The sequence below is a fragment of the Heliangelus exortis genome, chromosome 21, assembly GCF_036169615.1.
Source record: "Heliangelus exortis chromosome 21, bHelExo1.hap1, whole genome shotgun sequence".
Classification (NCBI taxonomy): domain Eukaryota; kingdom Metazoa; phylum Chordata; class Aves; order Apodiformes; family Trochilidae; genus Heliangelus; species Heliangelus exortis.
In genome coordinates this window covers 6391006-6405516 of record NC_092442.1, presented here as the reverse complement: position 1 = coordinate 6405516, position 14511 = coordinate 6391006, and the positions used below count along the sequence as shown (strand labels likewise).

Here is a 14511-nt window from a genome sequence, read left to right as displayed (position 1 = left end):
AAAAATGTTGCATATGAAGTAGTAAAGATGGAGGAACAGGTAATGGAGATATTTATTTCTTGGGAGGGAACTTTTCTGTCCTAGCAATGGCCTTTCTGTCCACAAAACTTTTAGTTTTAAAGAAAATGTTTTGCTTTTATATGTGCAGAAGTCAATACTAGTTCCCATGTTAAAGTGTTTAGGTATAGTGGGGAAATCTGGCTGATAATTTTCTTAGGCTACCAGAAAGAGGTTTTGTCAAAATGCTTCATCAAAAGACCTTAAGGGAACTAAAAATCCACTGAAATCCTGAGTATCCACAGACAAGATCTTTGCCTGGATAAATAGTTGGTAAAAAGATAGGAACTGAAAAGTGAAGGTGAGTGGTTAGTTTTTACACAGAAGGTCACTGGTGCTGGGGTAATTATTAGGAGTCTGCTTAGACTTTGTGTTGATTAATGTATTCACAAAGAACCTGGAAAAAGAGATGAAAAGTGCTATGACAAACCTTTTAAATGATGATGTTATTCTGAATAGTTATGATGAAGATTAGGTGGGAGGAATAGCAAAAAGACATTTTGAGATTCAGTGATGGGGCTTTTAACCTCATAGGTAAATCCAAAGTGAAGCACCAAAATTTTACCTTAAGCAATCTTAACTTCCTCTTAAGGAAAAAAAAATTAATTAAAAAAAAAAACAACCCAGTAATGTAGAAGACTGTTAAAACACAGAAAAGTGTAATGATGAATAATTACATGAAAACAGCAACTTAACAACAATAGCAATCATAAAAATAAAGTAAAATTTTAAGAATTGTGAGAGAAAACCAGAACAAACAGATTTTCCAAAACACTTTTTCCATGATATAAAGCCATGCAGCTTTGCTCTCTGGCACAGTTCTGGTTGTCCCTATCAAAAAGAAGACAGTCATACAGGATGGGTTGAGGAAGGGGCTGCAAGTCTGATCAGAGGTCTCGTCTGGTTTCTGTATGAGGAATGAGTGAGTGGGCTTTGGCTTGGAAAAATTATGATTGGTGATGGTAAAAGAAAGAAAGAGACCTTTTAAATCACAGGTGGTGTGGAGAGGGTGAATGGGCATAGGAAAGGTCTGTCTAATTCAGCAGCTGCAGACCATCAGATGAGCCTAGCAGGAAGGAGATGGAAAACTAGCAAAAGGAGGTTGTTCTTCACACCAGCGTGTAACTAAGCTTTGCAAGCCCTTGCCATAGTGTGCTCTAGATGAAAAAATGTGTATGGATTCAAGGGATAGCTGGACAGGTTAATGGAAAGGAAAATCCATTGTGGCTTATTAAATAGATCGACACCAGTTCTGAGAGAGGTTTGTGACTTGCAAATCATTTGCTGTTTTTATTCTCTTCGTCAGGCATTTGATCTTGTTTCTTGCTGAAAATAGGATACTGGGCTAGTTGGGCCTCTGGTTTCTCCCAGGATGGATGTTTTTCAGTATCAAGTGCACTGCATTGCAAACCAGAGAATTTTTGTGTATGCCATGAATTCTCTGCAGTGTAAACGGTAACATATTAGTTAGGGAAAAGGGAGAGGGAGAAAAAACCTTAGGGTGAAGAAACAAAGATGTAAATGCCTTATTATTCCTATGCCTTATTATTCCTGTGCTCCCTGCCCCGAGAATTACCAACTCATTCACATCCCAGCATCAAGTTGAGTTGAGAACTGAGTTTTATAATTTAAAGCATCGTCTCTGGAGTACCAGGAGGAGCAAGAGACAGACAGACTGAAGAATAAATGAGGGACAGTTTGGAGATTAAAGAAACTTACGAGAAAATAAGGCCTGACATTGTTTTGCAAAATGAGTAACATACAAATATGCTAATCCTTCGGTAAGGAATAACTGCTGAGAACAAGACGAGATACAAGTGACTCAAAATTAGGAAGACTAAAAGAAAGGGGGAGGGAGGAGGAAAGCAAATTCTAACATGGTGAACAAAACAAGAAGTCGTGCAGGAAGGCATTAAACTTCCTGGGAAGGATTATGTTCAATCTCTGTAAGCCTTAGAAAACATAATGTCTGCTGCTAATCTAAGTACAAAGGAAGTTCCCAGGGGAAAAAAGATCTGAAAATGAGGGAAGTTGCGATAGAACAGGCAGAGCTAAAACCAACCCTATTTACAATTATGAAACCAGTATAGAAGTCTCTAAAAGCTGTGAATATGGACGTATCTGACAGACTAAATTGCACCAAAATTCATTCACCCAATTAGGCTTCTCTCTGCTTCAATGCGAAGTGACCAGTGATGATTCTTCTGATTTACCCTCCCCAATTTCCAGGTACTCGCTCTGCTGCTACACCCACCTGTTTTCCCAATGCTTAATTTATTCCTTGGAGTCTATTTCTGTTTCATAAACACTGCTTCCTTACTGTTAAAAGTAGAAGCATCAAGAACAGCTATTTCATTTTTTAATTTAAATGTATTTAGTTCTTCAGTCTTTGGGAAAATTCTTTCTTATAAAAGAGCAAAACAAAGCCAAGTTTCTTTTCCTGGTTCTCTTCTATCTTGGTTGTTTAGAAGCACATTGTTCAAGCCAGCACAACTTAAATGCTTGATGCAAAATTTTTGTGAAATAATGTAATTTGTTCATATGAGATGAACTTTTCAGCCAGGTCCATCTGCCTTGTGAAACATGGGGTGGTTTATATTAATTTTTTATTTGGCCATTATCTGACTGAGCAGGAGAGCACTACTAATTAATTAACAGTGTTAATTACATTGCTCAGCAAAAAACAGTGAAAAGAAAAAGCAGAAATTTGTGACATGCATACCCTTCTTCAGGGCCTTAGGTGCGTCTCTTCAGAGCCTGAATCTCAAAATTATTTATCAATAGAGTATCTAAGAAATGGGGACCATAACAGTAATCTTTTCCATGTTGAAATATGTTGACTTTTTTATGGCTAAAACAATTGAAAATCTTCCTTAAGAGCTATATATATATGTATTCAAAATAGTGTATCTACTCTCCACTGTTTCTTAACAAATTCTGAATTCTGTCTGGTGGTGTGTCTGTCCACCTACTGAGGTGATCTCTTCAGGGCAAGCATGTCCACTGCACAATAGTATACTTTTACTTATTTTTGTCCTAAATTATAGTTAATTAAAGTATAGCAAATTTATTTAAAAAATAAACCACTAAATTAAATAAATCACAAAAACTAGAAAATTTGAAGTTCACAGCTTTTGCTTTTTTTTGGAGAAATTCAGTTCTATTACACAATGAGTAGCCTTCCCTGCTTCTCACTTGTAGGAAGGCCCCAGTGACTTTAGAAAACAGAGATTTTCTTCACCACAAAACAGGTAATTACATCCTTGAAATAAAGGGAAAGAATTGCACAGAAACAGCAAGCATCCAAAAACTGTGTCTGCAGAAACTGTTTTGCAATAAGCAGTCGGAATAAACAGTTGCTGTTTCGTTTAGGATGCACCATTTAAGCAAGTGCATTGAATTATGTACATGGACTTGATGCAGTTGCAAAATTCGTAATAGAGAAAAATTAGAAACAAGAAAAAAAAGCTAAAAACAAACAGGAATCTTAGAAGTTCTGCATTTTCCCTTCTCTACTCTTGTTGCATTTGACACACATATATCACCATGCAGCTTGTAAAGTACAAGAGATTCTTCCTTGGAGACTCATGCGCCCTCTAAGAGGGATTTTATCCATTCTCTCCTTTAGTGTAAAAAAAATTGAAATGGAATCTTGCCTTTTTGGGAGAAGCTAGGTAGAAAGAGGTCAAAACTCTGCTTATTTCTTCTCTTAAAATATTAAATTTCAGTGATACATAAAACATAGCTAACTGATGTAAGGGAGGGATTACCACATTAAAGAAAAAGATATAAACCTAAATGTATTTCAAACAGTATTCTGTTTTCTTGTATGTAAAAATAATGCAAATTAGAATTTTTATAGGTGTTTGTTTCCAGTTCTTAATGTACAGCTGATAAAGAATATTCATTAAGGGAATAGAAGTAGAGTTTTATATTACTACTAACCCTTTCCCTAGAACAGTAATTTCAGGAGAAAAAAGATAATTGACGTATTACTATATTTATATTTTATGAAACCCCTACAAATCTGTATCAACATCGATAACAGCAACAGCTCAAGCTTTTCCTTTTTCTTAAAGACCTCTATCTGTAATACAGTTTCTCACCCATTCTAATATTTTAGTTTTTTCAGATTGACTGAACAAGTATAGGACTAAATTTGTAATACTATGGTATTTTGAGGGCACTATAGACTGCACATGCACAACATAGTGTTAGGAATTCCTTGGAATTAAAAAAAAAAAAAAATCAGAAAAGGAAAACAGGGTACTGAACAAAGAGTGTGCTGCTTGGAGTCTTTTTAGATGTTTATTCATAAAGTAATATCTTGCAATTAACTAACATGTTTTATTTCAGACTTTTTTCCTTTGCATTTACCTATGTATGCTCTCTGATTTATATTTTTCCAGCTAGACCCAGAATTTTCTGTTGTAGTAACTTTCAGTGATGAAGCATGTAACATGTTTTATAGCCAAGAAGGACATCCATGTTTGAGATTGGTTTTGCATGTAAGGGATTTCTATATGAGAAATAAAGAAATTTTGCCAGCTTTAGTTATTCTTTGCTGGTGCAGAGGTCAGTCAGATTCTGGAAGCAACCTCATACTTTGCTTTCTTTGTTGTTTTGTGGTGACAGTAGCTTCCTGTGGCAGATCTCATGCTATGATTGAACACCATTTTTCTCCATGGTCTGTAGAGCTATAAAGGTGCCTGGTTTTCACAGCTATTGTTTTCAGTTCATAAGAAGACTGATATAGCAGAAACACCAGTAGAGAGATCTGGAGAGATAGGAAAGCTGAGGAGGTCATCCAGTCCAACTCTCCCTGCTCAATGCCAGGTCAGCTAGACTGAAGTGGAAGGCAGAACATCAGCAGGGAAACAGCTGAAAAACAGGCGTGTGTGTAGTTTCTTCTGTGAGGGAAATACAGGGCCTGTTTATTACAAAAACCATGCCTGTTTTTCTGAACATTAAACATCACTAATGAACACATCATCAAATCCAGCTTGCTAAACTAGGGCAAAGGAAATCTTCATATGGGTTCTCTGTATTTGTTTTGCTATAGAGTATTCCTTTCCTTCTCTCTTTCCAAGTTAAATATTGCCAGTTACCACTTTTCTTATTGTTATTCTTGGCATAACCTACATTTTTTGAGAAACACAGTGCTGCTGAAATAGTTAATATACTAGAATCACAATTTTTATTTTTGCATTGGTAGTTATGAATTAAAGGTGGAAACTTGATTTGTCTAGCATGTAAAACCAGAAGCAAGTATCGTAGATCCATCCTGCTCTTATTTTTCAGAATTCCATAGTGGTGATTTGATTATCCATAATAAATTTAAGGAGTTCATTCCTGGTACATACTACCTTCAGTTTTGGTATATGTGTATTTCCAGTTTCCATGTTTTCATTCTTTCTTAAATTTTAGTTTGTTTTTCTTTATATGTGACAGACCTTTCTGTTTGTATTTCCTGAACTTTTTCTATTTTTGTTTACTATCTTATTTTTCTAAATTGCTTCTTCTGTGGAGACTTTCAGCAATAATGAAAACTCTCACTATGGGCCAAATTTTGCAGTTCCCTTTGCAGTCCTTTTGAGTCACATTGAATATATGCAAAGATAAATCTCACTTATTTTCCCTGTTGAAAACAGTTCCCTGTTGTATTTTTATAAGGCTAGGGAGAAAAAAAAGAACAGGTATGACTGAATTATGCTCTGCCTCATTTATTTTCTGGCTTATAAGTTTGTCTGCTGAAAATTACTGGTACCCAATGCATGTCAAATCCAAATGCAAGGGACCTATGTGAGAATGGACAGAAATCTAGGAAGCCATTATTAGATTTCTAGTGAGTCTTAACCACTGAATGAAAAGTCTGTGGGGCGAAGAGACTTTCCATACCAGTATTTTATGTTCTGTACTGAACTGATGTGTGGACAGTAAATTTCCATATATTTGAATAAGTGGCATTATTGCTCAACAACTTGGAAGACTATGTGCAGACTATCCCAAACAGAGTGCCTGGCATTAATGGCTAATCTTGAAAGCTCTAGTATGTAATTTTTTAGTGCCTTGAAAGGTTCTTAGAAAAGACGTTAGACAATATTTTTTTTTTTGTGTTACCAAAACAGAATTCAGATATCACAAACCTAACCCCAAATCCGTATGGTAGATCAAGTGCTCTCTAGACACTCTGCATTTCAAAGAAAAAAAACCCAGCCCAAATCTATTCCTGGATGGAAAAGTAGGGCATACATTAATTAGTGACCTTAAAGCACAATGGAAAACTAACGGGGCAATGCCAAGTCAGAGTATGAGAAATTCTGGAATATTAATGTTTGCCTCTGATCTCATACATTGAAGAATTGTGTTCTCACCTCCCAAAGGACAGGGCTGAGGCTTCCTTACGTCTTCAGGTTCAGTGGCCCAAATTAATTTCATTCTAGTGAATTTAGAGAATCAGATGAAGTAACTACAGAGCTTCACCTCTTTGTCTCTGAAAATTTGCTGAGTATGAATGCTGTAGCAGAAGACTGAAAGGAGGTAAAAGTAGTGTGTGTCTTAAAACTAGAAAGTAGCAGTAGGAAATTACAGGTGGCAGATTTAACTTTGATTCCCTGGAAAGAACAAAATTTTTAAAAAATCCACCACCAAAACAACAAACTAAGGAAAAAAAGGTAAAAGTAAAAGCCATTATGAATTTGCTCAGAAGGAGTTGTCAGAGCACTGTAGTTGCCTGTACACTATCCTTACAAGATGAGGTGTACAGGTGAGGCAGCCTGACATCACTGGGACTTCTACATTGTCTCCCATGACATTCTCATAAGCAAACTAAGAAAATTCATTTCAGATAAAACTGCAGAAGAATGGAGGCAGAGCTGTGTGGAATAGATCATTGAGGGTAGTTACTGACTGTTGTCAGAATAAAAGGGTATTTTGAGTGGATTTCTTAAAAAGTCTTATATTACTTGGTATTTTTACTAACGACTTAGGTGATAAACTAGAGAGGAACACTAATCATATTTGGAGACAGCATGAAGATGGAAAGCTTTGCATATGTATTTAGAGGACAGGATTATTATTCAAAAGGCATCAGGAAAAATGATCTGAAGAAATTAAAATGAAGTTCAATAATAACTAAGTTCAACATCTCTACAGCAATAATAAACCATGCAGATGGTGAATGAGAACGAGTGACTAGGTCACAACTCTTTATAAAAAGATCAAGGTTTTAATAGGTCACAAACTGAACAGATATCAACCACATCATGCCATGAGAAGGGCAGGCATGCTGGCAGGTATGAGATGCTTGCAGAAGTGTATTCTGTGAGAGCTGTGAAGTTAACTCCTCTTGATCTTGGTAAAGCATCAGCTGAAGACTTGTATCCAGTTTTTGTCACTACATTTTGGAACAATGGGCTCTAATTTGGAGGGAAGAATGGTCAGGGGCCTAGAAAGTGGGGCTTATGAGGAAAGATTTTAGTCGGAAAGGGAATTTATATTGAAGGACATTCCAGCTCTTCTTTTTTTTTCTTTCCCTTTTGCTCTTCTGTTCTACAGCTTGGGAGGACAATGCCTTGCTGTTTAATTATTCCAGCTGGGAAAATAGTAAATTATTTCCTTCTATGAATTACTTACATTCCTGGGAGAACAGGTTCCTGTCTAATATTTCTGGCATCCTACCATTTGCCCACAGAGGGGAATGTTGCAGGGACCTGTCCTGGCAGGTCTGTTGAACCAGCAGTTAAGAGTTTGCAGGGCAGGGATACCTACCCATTCCAGGAGTAAAGTACGGGCTAGGTGTGGAAGTTGTAAGCTGACACTAGATGAGCTCCTTTGAGAGGCTCTAACAAACTGGTGAGGCAGCAGTACAGAGGGAAACAAATTGGGTTAAAATGACAGCATGTTTAGCCTCATTACATGACTCTGATGGAACCTCACCCTATATGCTTCATTCATTTCTGAGCACTTCACCAACAGAAAGATAATAATGCTCTGGATTGCAGTAGCCCTGTCTCATCCAAACATCTTAAAATGATTTTACATATATTTACTAAGCCTCAAAAGACACTGTTGAGATTTGTAAAGGCTACACAGGGATCACTTTACTAACCACATGTTAAGCAGCTCCCTTCAGTACTCAGCAACATTTAGCAGGGCACAAAGAATGCAGGCTTCATTTGAAAATGTCAGGAAATTTAGGTAAAATACCTATAATAATCTTATGCATTATTATTTTGTTTATATAGTGAAAAAGATGACAACTGCAGACAACTTCGAAGGTTTTGCATCCCAAATAAAATAAAGAATGATATATGTTTGGGATACAACGATCTTTTAGGTGAAGGAAGGAAAAGTAAGGGGCACGAAGCCCCTTGGGAAGAGGCTTTTTGCAAGAAGCTGGTGAATGTGTCATGCTGGATTATAGTGAGGGGTCTGAGCTCTCGACATGGGTAAGAAATCACTAGTAATATATATGACCAAGGGCAAAAACTGAGCTGTATTGTACAGGAGTTAATTGATTAAAAAGAAAACAACAAAAAAAACAGGATGTTTGTGGAGTTGGGGAAGTAGCAAGCAGCTGGCTATGATTGAGGACATGACTTGAATTTATATTTGAAATGTGGCAAAAGGGTTAATTGGTTCCATAATCTTATTTAAAGTGGCATAGTGGGTTTGATAAATAGAATTGGTGAAGACTTTGCTTTTAGTACTTAGTGTAAGCAGCATCCTGTTGTTAGTAATATGTTAGAGCATTGATTCAATAGTGACTCAGAAGAAAGAGCAGCATCTTATGGCTCTCCTTCCAAAGGCAGACAGAATGATGCCATTCTGTGGTGGTTTATTAGTGGGCTCCTACTCAGGGTATTCCATCCTCTTTCAACCTTGCATAGCTTCTAAGAACTGCTACCCTTCTTTCAAATCTTAACAAAATGAAGAATTGCCTTGGAAAGATGTGGCTCTGGACATACTCAGAGATGTGCAGGAGGAGGATTTTATTTGTACCTCTTGCTTAATCTGCATTATCTCCATAATTAATCTCTTTGTATTTCAAGGTAATAATTTTTGAGGAGCAGAAGAGCAGAGAGGTGTGTTTGACCAAATCATAAAGCTCAGGCTCTCTGTGTAACAATAGGACATGGCCACAAACAGTAAATCCTATCTGCAAGTTATCTCCATTTACTATTTCTATAGCTTATAGACACTGACCTACCAAATACTGTTTCACTTATGCCACATCCAAAACAACATTTTTCCCTACTTTCCAATGGACCCAGCCAGAAAGAGCTTCCAAAGTTTCTGCATGAGTGAGGCATAAGCTACTACAATATTTTGCATCTGTAATTGTTGGGTTTATAAGCAGGACAGAGTAGTACATGTAAAAATTCTTCATTACGTGCTCTCCAGTGCTTTGAGTCCCTACCTTTTAAAGGCTGAATACATGGGGGGGGGGGGAGTGGTTTTTTTGTTGTAACCTTATGACTTTTTATTTTATGGATTATTGCAGAACTTTTGGATTCAGATCTAGCTGTGGTCACTCTGGGCTGTAATCAAAGGCTTCTTTTGGTTCTAATCTGGACCAATATTTTTTTTTCTTCTTCTTCCCAGGACTTGGGAATTTCTATTTCAGGCTTTTTTGGAGGCTGTATTGCCATCTCCCTGTCCTTGGTCATTTAGCAGCCTATGAAATGAGATTATGGGAAAAAATTTATTGATTGAAAGTAGTTCTGCATGGCACCACTTCTTGTGTTAAATTTCTGGAATTTGCAGCTCAAAAGGTTATAATGATATTGTTGTGGTCAAGGCTTAATTTCCAAGAATCCTAAACAATCATTTTGTTTTAATTTCTGTTTTTAAAAATGAATGCTCTAAGAGGGCATAGTGCATTCTCTGGGGTTTTTTATGTGTTTTTCTCACAATCCCCTTCTAAACCTGTATTTGAGCATCAAGCTATTCTCCTAAAAAAGAAAAAGCCTTTTATTACAAGGCATGGATTAAAGAGACATTGTTCTGTGTAGATGTCCCTCTTTCTACACATTTCTCTTTCTGTTCAATGTTTTGCAGTGATGGCAAACATCTTCATGTGTTCCTGACAGGTTCCTGTCTTACACACATCACAGTGGCTTTATAGACATTTACTCCCTGGAATACCTGTCTAACTCCTATCTCAGTAAGTAACACATGGCTCCAGTTATATCTAGGAACACTATAATCTTACACAAATATCTGAGCTCATGTACAAGCTGATACTTTTTCACACTATATTTTAACATTTGGGGTAGCGTGTATGTGCTCAAATTACCAGGATGTAGCCCCTTATTTAATTTACATTAATACTACTTCCGCCCATGTTCATCTCCCCTCTCCAGGACATAGGTAAACAATGTGCTTTAGATGTATATTTTCTGGGCTGCACATATAATACATGGCATCACCTGGCTGAAAGCAGAGTACAGATCTCTTCTTAAGAAATATGCATTCTCGATATTTAATATTTTTTGTCCTTCTATGCTCTTAGTTAGTTCTGAACAAAAAATTTTCAGCTAAAATCTCACAGAGTTCAACTGGGTACATATCAGTGTCTAAGTTAGAAACATATGATTCTGAAAACCAGACTGACACATTTATACTATAAAGTCTAATTCCTCAAGATTTCATCCAATGCTCAATATATTTGCAGGAAGGTCAAGAGTGAATGATGGCTTGTTGTTATTTATAGGTTTGATAATTATTGTGCTTGTAATACAAACAGTTCATGCTGAAAATTTAACAGTCAAAGAAAGGAGGGAAAGGAAAGTGAGATACATGCTGTGCATATAAAGAAATAAGAAACAAGTTTCCATTTGCACTACTCAAATTTAGTAATTCCTGCAGTTAACACATCTAGCTTCTCTTTGAATGTCACTTCATTCACCTCTCAATACAAGAAGTCTAAAAAATGTTTTCTTCTACAAAACACAGGAGTAAAAAGTAACACTTAAAACACAGGCCATGGTTAAAAGCAAGCTTGATTTAAAAACATGTTACTTCCCAAGTTTTTAATTTGTCATTGGAAAAGTTTGAAACAGATCCATTATTAATCTGTGAGACATGAGACTTCTCACTTTTTAAAAAAATTTTTTAAATACTTCTCTTGGTTTGTCTTTCTGCTATTTAATTCCTTTTTTGTTTCAGGTGATGGTAAACATTTCAGCTTTCTTTGTAACTATGGATCAGAAAATAGCTTAGATTAAACTGGCATACACCCGGCACAAGAAGAGCTACCTTTTTTTCCTTTGGGAAATCACCTGCAGTCTTTGTTTCTCCCAGTACCAGACCAATGCATCTTTTAACTTACCTGGTGTGTTTTTGTGTCTCCTTCTCTCGCTGCTCTTCCCTCGTGGCTGGTAAATACCTATAGGAGTTGCCGAGGAACGGGATGTAGGTGCTGACCTTCCCCTTCCCTCAGCCTGAAGTTCTTCAAAGTCAGCCTCAGGGACTTCAGATTAAATAGATGAGCCAAGGCAAAAGAGTTCTGCTCCCCCTTCCGTTTGGCTTTCACGGCTGAGTTCTAAAAAGCTATATGAAGTTGTCAGAAGTTTCCTCTTACCTTTTTACTGAAGCAAAACGGCGTGCTGCTGCTCCAGGACAGGATTAGGTCATTCAAACAGCCCTGAAGAGAGTGGAGGCTCAGCGGTACAGAGTCTCCAAAGGCTGGAAAGATCTGATCTTACATCAGGTGAGAGAAGGCAGCTGGCTAGGCAAGCCAATAATTATGATATCAGCTCTTGTTCGCCTCAGGCAGTCCTGCATTTAATAAGAATACAAATATGACTAAGCTGCAAGTTTTTTGGTTTGGTTTTTTTTTTTTCCTTGTTCTCTTGGTAATTCTTCAGAGAAGTTGGGCAGGTATTGAGCTCTAACAGTCTGGAAAGAGAGTGTTCCCTCTCAGCATTTCTGTTTTTCTTTTGCTTTAAAATACCCATTTGTTACTGTGTTTTGCTAACCTATTATCCACCTGTGATTATTAAAAACACTTTTTCCTGGTGTGGACATTGCCGTACTACCAGAGTATTCAGCTACCAGAAATAGGCACCTTTCCTGCATTTGTTCAGTTTGAACTCTCATCACGGAGAGGAACAGAAACTCCACAATAGAATTCAAAACATGGTGCAATCTTTAAATGTAAGAACACTACAAGACCCATAAACTCAAGAGGATACTCCTTCCCCCCCCAAAAAAAGTGCCTTAGCACAGTCATAAAAATAGAACTAGGTTGGAGGAGTATATGCATTTGTGTGGGCAGGTGTGTATATATATTTATGTGTAGAGGTTTGTTTTTTGTGTGTAGATATGTAGAGAGGCATATGAGTCTAAATGTGCAATTGCAGGAATATGTATTTCTGCTGCCCTTGCCTGGCTTTGTGCACACTCTACAGTCCCCTACACAAACCTGATCACACCTACTGTAATAATACTTACCTACCTCATAGGGTGTTGTGAGAATTAATTAATGTTTGTAAAGTGCTTTGAAGATGAAAAGCCTTGAATGAGTGCTAAATATAATTATCGTCATTCCACAAAACAGTAGAAACATCTTTGCGGCCCCCAGGTTATTGTATAGGTACACCCATGTTTATCTCCCACGATTATGGTAAGATACTGAACAAAGTCTTGAAACTTTGATAAAAACATGCTCTCTGCTTTGGAGGACATATTTATATTCATGCTAAGTTCATGCTATTCATGAAATGTTTTTGTGATTCCTGTTGCATCACACAGATTGGTGATAGAAAAGATCCACCATGGCATCCACATGTCATAACAGTGGGACCTGTGGAAGAAAAGCCATATTTTCACCTGTGATGAATTGTTTCCTGCCAACAGTTTGCCATTTTATTGTATTAGATCTATCAGGAACCTTTAATACTGGAAATGAAGATTTTGTCAGTTTATCTGCGGTATCTCATAGAGATAGTGGTCATGGGTGGATATGCTCTTTCCTGTCTAGAAGATTTCAAAGATAGTGCTGGATAATTACTTGTCCTTTCCAAGGGCTTTTACATTTGATGTCCTTCAAGGTTACATGTCTAAAGCTGGCAGGGAAGATTCTGAGATGGTCTGGGCTGCACTCATCATCTTTACGCAATTATTCTCAAAATCTGCAGTGCCTTTAATTTATAATTCTTGCTCTGATGGCTGAGAAACCAATCTCAGATGTTTTCATGCTAGCAACTTAGGTACTAACTGCAATAGCACAGAACCAAAGTAGGCTAATGGCCTGATTGACTTGGTCTCTGCAGTGAATATTGCAGCCTGCCTTGAAATCCAGAGTGCTGCAGCTATCTAGTTGCTGGTACCTAAGTTAGCTGGTTTAACATTAACTCGTTGGGTGTGTTTACCTGAGCTGGTGACACAGGTCGATTGCAGTGCAGAGATAAGATCCTGAATGAAAGTGAACCACTGACTGGCAAGCTTTATCTCTTCTCCCCTGGGATAACTATCAGGAGGAAATACCTAGAGGAAAGGGGGTGTCAGTATTTGCTGCAGCCTTTTCCTGTTTCGTCCCCATGTGTACCACAGCCTTACATCAACATTAGCTTTTTGGACTCCAAGAATGCAGCCCACTTAGCAGTACAGCTTTGGAGGGTTTCACCTTTTGAATGGCAAAACAGTTTTGTAGAATTTAAAGTCAGTATTTTTTTCCTCAGCTGCCTTACAGTCGAGTTGAAGAGTTTTGCTAAACCAAAGTTTGGTCTTCAGGAGATGAAGCCATCTACCACAAGCAAAGAACAGACAAGATCAAGAGGCTTACATCAGAACAAACTCAGTTTTGTCAGATCCAGACTAGACTGGTGTAATGAGTTAACTTTATATCTCTTCTTGGTCTGAGCTTTTATTGAAAGACTGAGGTTTTTATTTGATGTATGGGCAACTATTTTAAACTGTTAAAATCCTGCTTCTGCATCTGATCTTTCCTTTTTTGGGGGGGGGGACACGGGACAGTAAATTGCAGCCACCAATGTTGCAAAGTAAATAGTCAAAATACAACTGAGTGGAATCAATTCAGTGATGTTTGACTGAGACTATAGTTTGAAGTACTAATGTCAGCAGGTGGAAATGATATGCATGACACTTTGTGTCCAATTCAGAATGCTTGATCAATTTTAACATAAAATGTTCTTGAGTTCCCTTACATGGAAAACCGCTGTTGACCTCATTATAAACCCCTCCTGCTATTTAAAGTTGGCAAGAATGGTCTTGTTGATCTGGAATTTTGTCAGTAAGTTGTTCTTCCTATGAACTTACTTAATTTCGTGCCCAACCAGAACATAAATTCATTCCTTTGATAAAATATTCTTATTTCATTTAGTAGTGGGATAATTGCTTATTTTTAATACATTGTTTATATTTTATCATGCAGTGATGGCAGCACTATTTGTTATCATAAGTAGCTTTGTAGGCTTACAATTTTTG

At 37.2% G+C, this 14511-nt stretch overlaps 1 protein-coding gene across 1 annotated transcript in view; it reads right to left on the bottom strand.

Annotated features, from left to right (window-relative positions):
* Window positions 1–11762, bottom strand: part of FOXN1 (forkhead box N1) — a 38086-nt gene extending 26324 nt beyond the window's left edge. Inside the window, exon 1 of the mRNA XM_071765650.1 lies at window positions 11645–11762. The gene's annotated coding sequence lies outside the window, so the exon portion shown is untranslated. The remainder of the gene's footprint in view (window positions 1–11644) is intronic.
* Between the last annotated feature and the right edge of the window lie 2749 nt (window positions 11763–14511).